The sequence below is a fragment of the Mustelus asterias genome, chromosome 20 (assembly GCF_964213995.1).
Source record: "Mustelus asterias chromosome 20, sMusAst1.hap1.1, whole genome shotgun sequence".
NCBI lineage: Eukaryota > Metazoa > Chordata > Chondrichthyes > Carcharhiniformes > Triakidae > Mustelus > Mustelus asterias.
This window is the reverse complement of record NC_135820.1, coordinates 56,734,994-56,747,237: the sequence shown is the minus strand read 5'-3', so window position 1 is coordinate 56,747,237 and position 12,244 is coordinate 56,734,994.

Here is a 12,244-nt window from a genome sequence, read left to right as displayed (position 1 = left end):
CCCTGCACTGTGCTCTGGGGAAGAGAGTTTCCTGAATGAGAGAAAGAACTTCTACGTAACTCCGTCTTTACTGGGATGCCCGTTCTTCTTAAACGGTGTCCCCACTGTTCAGTCTATCCACAAGGGAAAATATCTTTTTCAGCATCCACCCTGTCAAACTCCCTCAGGATCTATGTTCCAATAAGATCACCTCTGTCTTCAAAATTCCAATGGATACAGGCCCAGACTCTGCAACCTTTCCACTTAAGATAACCCTCGTAACCCAGATGTCAATCGAGTGAACCTTCTTTGAAGATTCTAATGCTTCTAATGCATCTATATCTGTTACATTACTCTTCATCAACTTTCCTCCCTATCTTTTTGTCATTAGCAAAATGAGCGACCATACATTTGGTCCCTTCATCCAAGACGTTGATATAAATTGTAGATAGTTGAGACCCTAGCACTGATCCATGTGGTACTCCACTCGTCGCATATGCCTACTCTCTGTTTCCTGTTCGCTAACTAATCTTCTATCCAAGCTAATATGTTACTCACTATACGATGATTTATGTTACAGAGTAACCTTTGATGTAGCACCTTGTCAAATGCCTTCTGAAAATTTAAGGACGCCACATTCACAGGTTCCGATCTATCTGTGTTGCTTGTTGCTTTCTCAATGAATTTCAGTAAATTAGTCAAACGTGATTCCCCTTTCACAAAACCACGTAGACTCTGCTTGATTATATTGAGATTTTCTAAGTGCCCCCAATATAACCTCCCTAATAATAAATTCCAGCAATTCCCCTATGACAGATGATAAGCCAACTGGCCTGCAGTTTGCTGCCATTCGTATCCTCCCTTTCTTGAATAGAGGAGTCACATTTGTTATTTTCTAATCTGACAGGACCTTTACAGGTTATAGGGAATTTTGGACAATTATAGGGAATTTTGGAAAATTACAACTGATGCATTTTCTATTTCAGCAGCCATTTCTTTAAAGGTGGACTGGGATGAAGTACATCAGTACCTGGCGACTTGTCATCTTTTAGTTTTAATAGTTTTCTCAATACTGTTTCCGTAGTGATTATGATGGTTTTAAGTTCCTCCCTTTCACCTTTGTGATTCACAATTATTTCTGAGATATTATTTTTATCTTCTACAGTGAAGACTGATGCAAAATATCTATTCATTCCATCTGTCATATTATTAGTTCTCCATTCTCACTCCCTCGAGAACCTTTTTAAATACTTGTAGAAACTTTTATTTCTAGCTAGCATTTTCTCATACTCTAATTTCTTCCTCCTTATTAATATTTTAGTCATTCATTATATTCTGTCCAATATACTGGCTGTCCTCTCATCTTTGTGGAATTATGTGCTTTGTCTTCCAATTTGAGTCTCTTTAACTTTATTTAACCATGGATGGTATGTCCTTCCCCTAGAGTCTTTCTTTCTCACTGGAATGTATATTCTCTGAATATTCTGAAACCTCTCCTGATTTGACCAATGTATCTGTAGATTAAAATTATGTATGATTATCGCTGTGCCTTTCTCACAAGCCCACCTTATTTCTTCCTGTGACCCCGTTTACAATGTGGTTACTGTTAGGGGACACTAACAGTGTCCCACAAGTGATTTCCTACCTTTCCTAATTCTCGCCACTACCCAGAAGGATCTACTCCTTGATCTTCAGAACTAAGATAATCTCTCTCTAATGTACCAATGTCATGCTTAATTAACAGAGCTACCCTCCACCCTTTCCTACCTTCCTGTCCTTCATAAATGTCATGCAACGTTGAGTATTTAGGTCCCAGTCTTTGTCATCCTGCGACCATGTTTCTGTAATGACCATCAGACCATACATATTTATTTCTATTTGTGCTGTTAATTCATCTGTTTTGTTATTAATGCCAAGTGCATTCAGATACAGAGCCTTTAGTTTTCTCTTTCTTTTGTGGAACCTCTTACACTTACGTGCTGGCACACTCTTAAGTTTGTACACTCTGCCCCTTCCTGCCATGCTGTGATTATCATTTCCCTGATTCCTTCCTCAGTCCTTGCCATCATAGAATCCCTATAGTGCAGAAGGAGGCCATTTGGCCCATCAAGCCTGCACGAACAGCAATACCACCCAATTATCCCCGTAACCCCATGTATTTATCCACTAATCTCCCTGACACTAAGGGGTAAAGGGCAATTTAACACGGCCAGTCAACCTAACTGGCACATCTTTGGATATGAATGCAAGATCATGACTTCTCTATTTAATTTATAACATCTTTCCAGACTTGATCCCTTAACCCCACTATTTAGTTTAAAATACCATCATGGCATGGTCCAGGTGAAGCCCATCCGAAAGGAACAGCTCCCAGTTTTCCCAGTATCGGTGCCAGTGCCTCATAAATTTCTCCCGCATCAATGTTTGAGCCGTGCTTTCAACTCTCTAATCAGATTTATCCTATGTTAATGGTTCAGATGGTAATCCAAGCATCACCACTTTTGAGGTTCTGCTTTTTAATCTAGCCCATAGCTGTTCATGTTCCCTCAATAGGACCTCTTTTCAAGTTCTACTTATGACTTTATTATCTACATGGACCACAACCACCGGATCCACCCCCATCCACAGCATGTTTCTCTCCAGCCCACAGCAGATGTCTTCAAACCTGACACCAGGCAGGCAGCACAACCATCTGAACCACTGCTCTCAGCTGCAGAGAACTGTGTCTATCCCTCCCACTACATTTGTCCCAACTACCACTATATTCCTATTAATTCCCCCCACTTGACTGGCTTCCTGTACAATGGTGCCATGGTCAGTTTACTCATCCACACCGCAGCCAACACTTCCATCCATATGAACTGTGAAGACCTCAGATCTGTTGGAAATTGCAACACGTTGGATGATTTCCACTTCTATTTTTCGCACCCTCTTACCTGCCACATTTGCAGTAATACCCTCTTATCCCAAATGACTGACCAAATCAGAAGACTCTATTCTAAGGTACGTGACTGCCTCCTGGTACAAAGTGTCCAGATGACGTTCTCCCTCCTTGATGCATTGCAGTGTCTACAACTCAGCTTCCATCTCAATGATTTTAAGCTGGAGCTCCTCAAGCTACAGACGCATTCCAGACATGTTTGCCCTGGATCACCACTGATGTTTGAGAACTACTACATTCTTCAGTCGCAACACATCACCTGCCCTACCACCTTTTCTTGTGGGTTAATTCATTTATTCTTAATTAATTTGCAAGCAGTTCAATTCCAGCCTCAGGTCACTGTCTGTGTGGAGTTTGCACGTTCTCCCCATGTCTGCATGGGTTTCCTCCGGGTGCTCCGGTTTCCTCCCACACTCCAAAGATGCGCGGGTTAAGTTGATTGACCATGCTAAATTGGCCCTAGTATCAGGGGGATTATCATGGTAAATATGTGGAGTTACGGGAATAGGGCCTGGGTGGAATTGTGGTCAATGCAGACTCGATGGGCTGAATGGCCTCCTTCTGCACTGTAGTGATTGTATGATTCGAAGTAATAAAATTTTCTATTCCCAAGACATTTACTATGGCTAGCAAGCTTTACAACAACAAATAAAATCTTACAAGTATTATTAAATTACACAGTTTTGAAGATCATAGAATCTTACAGTGCAGGAAGAGGCCATTCAACTCAACAGGTCTGACCACAGTCTCACTCAGGCCCTATTCCTATAACCCCGTGCATTTACCCTAGCGAGTTCTCCTGACACTAAGGGCTAATTTAGCATGGCCAATCCATCTAACTGACACATCTTTGGACTGTGTGGGATGAAACCGGAGCACCTGGAGGAAACCCACGCAGACACAGGGAGAACATGCAAACTCCACACAGACAGTGGCCCAAGCCAGGAATCGAACCCAGGTCCCTGGCACTGTGAGGCAGCAGTGCTAACCACTGTGCCACCCTTAAGATAAATGAGTAAAATATTCAAGAGTCAAAGGCACTTATTTCTGTGTGAAGACGTACTTTGGTACTTCTCAAAATACAGCCCCTCTGGAGCCACAGACTGGACTGGATTAGATACTCCTCCTAGGTGGTGGTTACTTATCCAAGGGGGGAATTCTCTGGCCATTCACGCTGGCGGGATTCTCTGGTCCCACTGGTAGCGCACCTCCGCCTGGAGATCATAGAAATCATAGAAACCCTACAGTGCAGAAGGAGGCCATTTGGCCCATCGAGTCTGCACCGACCACAATCCCACCCAGGCCCTACCCCCACACATTTTACCCACTAACCCCTCTAACCTACGCATCCCAGGACTCTAAGGGGCAATTTTTTTTTTAACCTGGCCAATCAACCTAACCCGCACATCTTTGGACTGTGGGAGGAAACCGGAGCACCCGGAGGAAGCCCACGCAGACACGAGGAGAATGTGCAAACTCCACACAGACAGTGACCCGAGCCGGGAATCGAACCCGGGACCCTGGAGCTGTGAAGCAGCAGTGCTAACCACTGTGCTACCGTGCCGCCCAAAGCTCTCCTACCAGTGTGTGGTGGCTTCAATGGGAAATCCCATTGACATTCTTTCCGTGTCTGCATGGGATTCCTCCGGGTGCTCTGGTTTCCTCCCACAGTCCAAAGATGTGCCGGTTAGATGGATTGGCCAGAGAATCCCGCTGCCAGCCAATAACATGCTGTCTCCTGCTATCGGGAAACACTGGGAGGCCAGCGGATTCCCCACAAGTCCTCTCTTTGCCCATTCTTACAGAACAATCTCCCTCATAGTGAGCGACTTTATCCATTCATTTTCACACATTTCCAATTGAAGGCAATTAAAAGCTGAAGTTGATGTTTTTTGAGAACGGTACATGTTCTAAATATCCCAATAACATTTCTAATTACAAGTGCATAAATTAGGCTCTGTGAGCTTAGCAAATTAATGCTGAACATATTAGTATCAAACTTACCTCTCTCCAATCTCACTAAATGTGCTTCCCCATTTTCATAGATTAACACTGGCATTAAAAGGGCAGATTGAAGAATTAGTATCTAAATATGTGAAGCATTTGTGCTCTGACATTACACTGTATAATTTTAAGGTCAGACTCTCATTCATGGGTAGCAGTTGACATGTTTTTCTGCAGTCGTGTTGTTGATTGTTTGCCTTGTTTCAAATGATGTATGCTGCAGTTTTGTTTAAAGGTTATGATAACTTGTATAACCGTTGATAATGTTACTTGCATTTATATAGCAGCATTTCAAAGTGTTGCATGGTGGATTCTCTTTGGAGCGCAGTAACTGTTAAAGTAAAAACATTTTTGTGCTAATAATTATAAAGTGTTGGTCTATTCATCTGTAAATTAACTGTATTTACATGTTAATTGAAGAAAAGTTCAGTTAAAGAGAGGAAATATTTTCACAAGCTGTATATAAATCTTCAAATTAAAGCTAAGTCTTGTCATATAAATAGCTTGAATGTTCCAAATATTTGCTGTTGTCAACATTTTATGCCACATCAAAATAAAAATGTGCTAATGTGCAAAGTTAATTGCAATATTTGTCTCCTGCAACGACAAATACGAGTTATAAATGTGTGCTAAGTTAATTCACATTATTTGACACAGTTGGTAACACTCATTCTCAGAATGACTGAAGCAACCAAAAAATTACAGGTGAGATTCTCCGGACTCCAGTGTTTCCCGTCAGCGGGAGGTGGCGCGTTGTTTGCTAGCGACGAGATCCTCTGGTCCCGCCGCTGTCAATGAGAATTCCCATTAACATCATCCCATGCCGGCGGGAAACCTGCGGGCAGGGGTGCACTGCCGCTGGGACCCGCCGGTGTGAACGGCTGGAGAATTCCAGCCGACATTTAATTCAATTGTAGACATTCTGTCCAGATGGGCTGATGAAACCCTAATGTGATATGGCTTCAAAAATGGACAAATAAGTCAAAATTTCTCCAGTTATCCGAGAATATGATGTTGTAGTAATAATGGAGATCTGGTGCAGAATGGGGCAGAGCTAGGTCGTACATATTTTTGGACACAAAGCATTCAACAAAGATGAGGAATGAAAGAAAAAGGAAAGGTGGCAGTATTAATGATGGAGAATACTAAAATGATGGAGGGAATGTCTTGCAGTGGTCAATCTATTTGATGAATGTAAAAAAAATTAGGGGTAACGTAGAAACAGAAAATGCTGGAAAATCTCAGCAGGTCCGACAGCATCTATGGAGAGAGAATAGAGCCAACAGTTTGAGTCAGAATGACCCTCTGTTAGGATAACACGGGCAGCATGGTGGCACAGTGGTTAGCACTGCTGCCTCACAGCGCCAGGGACCCGGGTTCAATTCCCACTGTCTTTGTGGAGCCTACACATTCTCCCTGTGTTTGCGTGGGTTTTCTCCAGGTGCTCTGGTTTCCTCCCAGTCCGAAAGATGTGTTGGTTAGGTGCATTGGCCATGTTAAATTCTCCCTCAGTGTACCCGAACAGGCGCCGGAGCGTGGTGACTAGGGGATTTTCACAGTAACTTCATTGCAGTGTTAATGTGACCATAATAAATGAACTTTTAAACTTTAACATTACACTGTTTATCATAGAATCAATCATAGAAACCCTACAGTGCAGAAAGAGGCCATTGGGCCCATCGAGTCTGCACCGACCACAATCCCACCCAGGCCCTACCCCCATATCCTTATATATTTACCCGTTAATCCCTCTAACCTATGCATCTCAGGACACTAAGGGACAATTTTAGCATGGCCAATCAACCTAACCCGCACATCTTTGGACTGTGGGAGGAAACCGGAGCACCCGGAGGAAACCCACGCAGACACGAGGAGAATGTGCAAACTCTGAAGCTATCAGTTGATGGGAGAGATATATAGGGAAGCAAACTTGCATGGAAGGTATGGAGAGGTGCAATATCTATTGGGGACTTGATCCAATATGAACTGGAATTGTAATTTAGTAGGGTAAAGAGCTTTTGAGGAGTGCGCAGGAGAATTTTATTGACCAGCATGTTTCAGACCCAACAAAGAAGTAGGCATTACTGACCTGGTTCTGAAGAATGAGATGGGTCAGTTGGATCAAGTGTCAGTTCAGGAACATTTGGGGATCAATGATCTTAGTATCATAAGGTTTATATTAATTATTTAAAAAGAACAAGGAGCAATCTAGAGTAAAAATTCTAAATTGGAGGAGGTTCAATTTGAATGGGTGATTTAAGATCTGACCAAGGAACATTAGAGTTACTGATTGGCAGGTAAAACTGTAATGGAACACGCGCCGGAATTCTACTGCCGCACCCACCACGGGATTCGGAGCGGGCAAGGGGCAGACAATGGGAAGCTCCATTGACCTCGGGCAGGATTTTCTTGTCTCGGGTAAGTGAAGCCATAAAATCCTGCCCATTGTGCTGTTTTAAAAGAGATATTTCAGGGAGAGTCCAGGTACTTTCCCAAGGGGGGCGAGGGGCGTTTGGACAACTAGAGATAGAGAATAAGATGAAGTAGAAAAATGGTGCATCTAACAGATGTCAGGTTTATGATACAACTGAACTCAGCTGCACATAGAAAGTTCAGAGAGGAAATGAAATAAGAGTGGTAAAGATAGAGTATGAGGAGAGTGGCAGCTAACATAAAAGGGAATCCAAATGTCTTCTATTGTTATATAAATGGTAAAAGGATAGTAAGAGCACAGTAGGGCCAAATAAGACCCAAAAGGGGATCTAAACATGGAGCAGAGGGCATAGCCGAGGCACTAAATGAGCACTTTGCATTTGTCTTTACCGAGTGTTATGGCATGCCAGATGGTAACTGCCAGACTGCCCAAATCCCAACGGGTAATTTGGACAAGCTGTCACACTGATTTGCGATTTGCAGTTTATGAGGAGGTATCTGGAAGTCAAGAGAAGTACATTTCAGAGCACTTGTGATGATTTTAAATATTAAATTTAAACCTTGTAGACAAAAACACATTTCTCTCAGGGTTGTGGCAGCTGGTTTTCACAAGTCTGCCTGCAGCGCACACTTTCATGTCAAGACCTCATAGCCACCCCTAGCTACCTAGAGGTCAGGGATTTGTTCATTCCTCTCTGTACAGCAGCTGCTCCTGCAGGTTGAGGTCTTTGCAAGTCATTAATCTCTGTATGGAGACTATTGCACAGCTGTTTTAAATATCTCCCTGATCGATCTCTGTTATCTGCTCTACCTCTGCAGCCCTCAGAGATATCTGTCCTCTTTTTAAGGCCAAAGCTTTCAGCTGCCAAAGCCTCTGAATTCTCTCTCTAAACCTCTCCACCTCTCTATTGCTATTTCCTCCTTTAAGCCACATATTAAAGTTTATTTATTAGTGTCACAAGTAGGCTGCAATGAAATTACTGTGAAAATACCTTAATCACCACACCACATGGTGAAAATCCCATGGCGCCTGTTCAGGTACACTGAGGGGGAATTTAGCATGGTCAATGCACCTAACCAGCATACCTTTCCAACTGTGGGAGGAAACCGGTGCGCCCAGAGGAAACCCACGTAGACACGGGGAGAACATGCAAACTCTACACAGATAGTGACCCAAGCCAGGAATTGAATCCAGGTCGCTGGCGCTGTGAGGCAGCAGTGCTAACCACTGTGCCACCGTAAAGTTTACATAGTTGTGCTTATCTGTCCTAACCTCTCATGAGAGGATTTGATATCACATTTTGTTTTATAACACTCCATTATTACATTAAAGGCATGTATAAATACATATTGCTGTTGTTGATGGCTGTTCACACAATTTTACCAATCATCTCACAATTGAATGTCATAGCATCTTGTACTGTGGATCATAATGTTTCTCCATCATTAGGTGGAACGTCCCTGACACGGACTCCATCTGTGCTCATCATCTGTGCACCTGAGGTCTCTCACTCAGAAACAACAGATAAGGCATAATGGTCAGTGGCATCCAAGAGAAAAATCTTATTATATGGCATTATCTAGCTGGGTGATAAAATACACATCACCATCTGGGCCAGCCTGCAGCATATCATGCAGTGAAACTAGCAATTATCATTGGCAGCTCCATTAAGTCCGAATCAAAAAGACAACTACCAGGGCCACGGGCTATTATGCACTGATACAGCATTGTCTTTCCTCTGCACCTCAGCCCATTCCTCAGCAATGATTACACAGTCCTTGCCAGCAAGCACACTAATGTCCTCCAAACTTTGTGTGTGCCTCACAGCTTGCTTCAAGTAATTAGGGCGATTGAGTGATCAGTATGACCCAGCAGTTACTGCCTTCCATTTTCTGGACGTGTGATATTCCTAGAATAATCAATGCCACAGAATGAGTAGTGAATGGGCATTGTGTTTGCAAATACAGTGCTTGTTGTGTTCCACGATACAACATAAAATACTGCCTTGAATTTGGTGACATTGGAAATCTTTGCACAGAAAGGGTATTCATAAAAGGCTTCATCTTCACAATTTCAGCCTCCCCTAGGATGTGTACGACTCACTCCTAATGGTTTCCATGCTGTCAGGTGGCATCTTTTCATGACAACACATAAAACCGTGTGAGGTAATTTTGCAGTGAAACATGCTGGAAAACAATGTATAAATGGACAAGTGTAGTTGAATGAGCCTTTGCTAGCTGAAGACAGAAAAAAGGGTGAACGTAGTTATACTTGGATAAACAGGATAGGGCGGCACAGTAGCGCAATGGTTAGCACTGCTGCCGCACAACTCCAGGGGCCTGGGTTCGATTCCCGGCTTGGGTCACTGCCTGTGTTGAGTTTGCACATTCTCCCTGTGTCTGTGTGGGTTTCCTCCGGGTGCTCCGATTTCCTCCAACATTCTGAAAGATGTGCTGGTTAGGTGCATTGACCTGAACAGGTGCCAGACTGTGGCGACTAGAGGAATTTCACAGTAACTTCATTGCAGTGTTAATGTAAGCCTTACTTGTGACAAATAAATAAAACAATATTTTTGAATGTAACCTTTCTAGCGAACATTGTTGATAGCAGCTGCAGCTTCTTTGGATTTCTATTAATGCAGGATACTAAATACCCATATAAATATGTGGTTATGTTAAATTAGCAGAATAATGCTCCATCTAAACAGTAGAAGTTAAGTTAACAAAAGTGTGTTGAATATAATAGCACAGTCGACAATAATGTCTCCCCTCTCATTGTGACCTCTGTTCTAAATCTAAGAAAAATCTCACCATTATGTCAAATACTTAATGCTCAACATTGTGTTTGCAATCACTAACAACATTAAACAGCTTCTTATAGTCAGATAAAACAAAACATTTCTCTACCAGATAAAATCAGATCGTGCTGGACTGCCATTTCATGGACTACAATGACCCCTGTTATGACCCAAGTGTCGAATCCGGCAACAGCTGAGACCATCCTTTGCTCATCAAAAGAATATATTTTCCAGAAGTTATAAAATAGTTGGACCACATGTACCTGAGCAAAATTTGGCGGATGAAATTCCCTGGGGATAGGTAATGTTCAAGCAAAAAAACATGATCAACACATGTTCTCCATTCGCTCTAGTCAGAAGTCCTTCTCTCTAACGGCTCCACCCTCACCCCCAACAGCATGTGGGAAAAGTCCATGGACTTCTTTGCCATTAAGATTGAGACCATCAATTCAACTGCATCTACTGCTTCCCTCCCCCAGTCCAGCGAGCCAAACTTCCCGCTAAATTTCCCAGAAACAACACTCTGCCATTTTTTGGTAAGATTTCTCCCAGAGTCAGAGAATCAACTGCAATGTCTTCTCTTCTGGCTTCTGTACTGTAATCTCTGAAGTTGCCCCAAGATACATCCTTGGCCTCATTTACATGCTGCCAATTGGTGACATCATCCAAAACCATAGTATCAGATTCCACATTTACACTGATAACAGCCAACCCTAACTCACCATAACATCTTTGACCACCCTCCCATTCCCCATCCCTCCACTCACCTGGCCCTGATTTGTCACACTGCTCGTCCATATCTAGTACTGGATGAGATTTCCTTGGACTATAATGTTGGGAAGACCAAAGCCATTGGGCGGGATTTTCCAGCCATGATCGCCCCAAAGCTGGAAAATCCCACCCAAGGTCAGCAGACCTTTGCATGGTCCATGTTCCACCCGCTACGATTCCCGTGGGAAAATTCCACCCATTGACTTTAGTCTCTACTACAAAATCTGTTGCCTAGCCACCGACTCCATCCATCTACCTGGTTCCTGTGTGAAGCTGAACCAGATGGTTCACAACCATGGCATTCTATCTGACTGGCAGACTGACAATGTATCTGTTCCAACACCAAGACAGCCTATTTCCACCTCCATAACATAGCCGCCTATCTCTGCCTCCCTCAGCTGCTGAAACCTGTAAAGGGTTAACATCACAAGCATACATGATGCAGATGTTTTAATAATCTCAGATCAAATGACTGAAAAGTAAGAGAGATCTGGAAAGAAGAGTAGTCTTTACCTTGTGTAGAGGTCCAAATGTGTAAATACTTGCTGTAAATAAAGAGTCATATACCAGAATTTTACCTCCTCGCCTGCCTAAGTCTCATAAGATCCCGCCCGAGGCCAATGGAGAATGCCATTCTGCGAGCCTCGCCCGCCCCGATTCCGGGGCAGACGTGCTGGTAAAATTCCGGCAATAATCTTGGGAAACTACAGATTTGAGCAACATACTTTGTGAGAATAGGCTGTCAGGAAAGCAAAGGTAGTTTTAAGAGATTTATATATAGTATTGGTAAATATTACAAATAAAATATAGTTTTAAGTGGGTTTAATTTAGTGTTTTTGTGTCAGAAAGGGCAGACTTATAGTTAGATTTCTGCTGGACAAAGATGTTTGTATTTGGCGGGGGGGGTGTGGTGTGGTGTAGGGCAGGGGGGTTTGGTTTCAATTCAAGCTTTGCTTCTATTGTGGCTTTTAGGGAAGTTATGGTGTGAAGAGTAAACAGGCTAGCAGAAGCATAGTGTAGTTGCTTAGCAACCAGGCCCCTTTTTATGGTAGGAAGGCTTTTGAGTTTAATTTTAACTGGATAGCCTGCGGTTGGAAATAGATGGTGAGAGGGAAGGCAGCTCTCACAGTGCTGCCAAAGGCAGTTGGTTTAAAAAGCTACAAAGGGAACATCTCTCTCAGCTTTGCTGGAAGAAAACCATACCATGGAGTAATGGTTGAGGAAGCAAGTATAGAGAACTAAAGTCCAGCGAGTTAAGGATACCAAAGAAATGAAGAGAGGTTTTCAAGGAGCCTGAGCTTAAAGGTACCAGAACAGA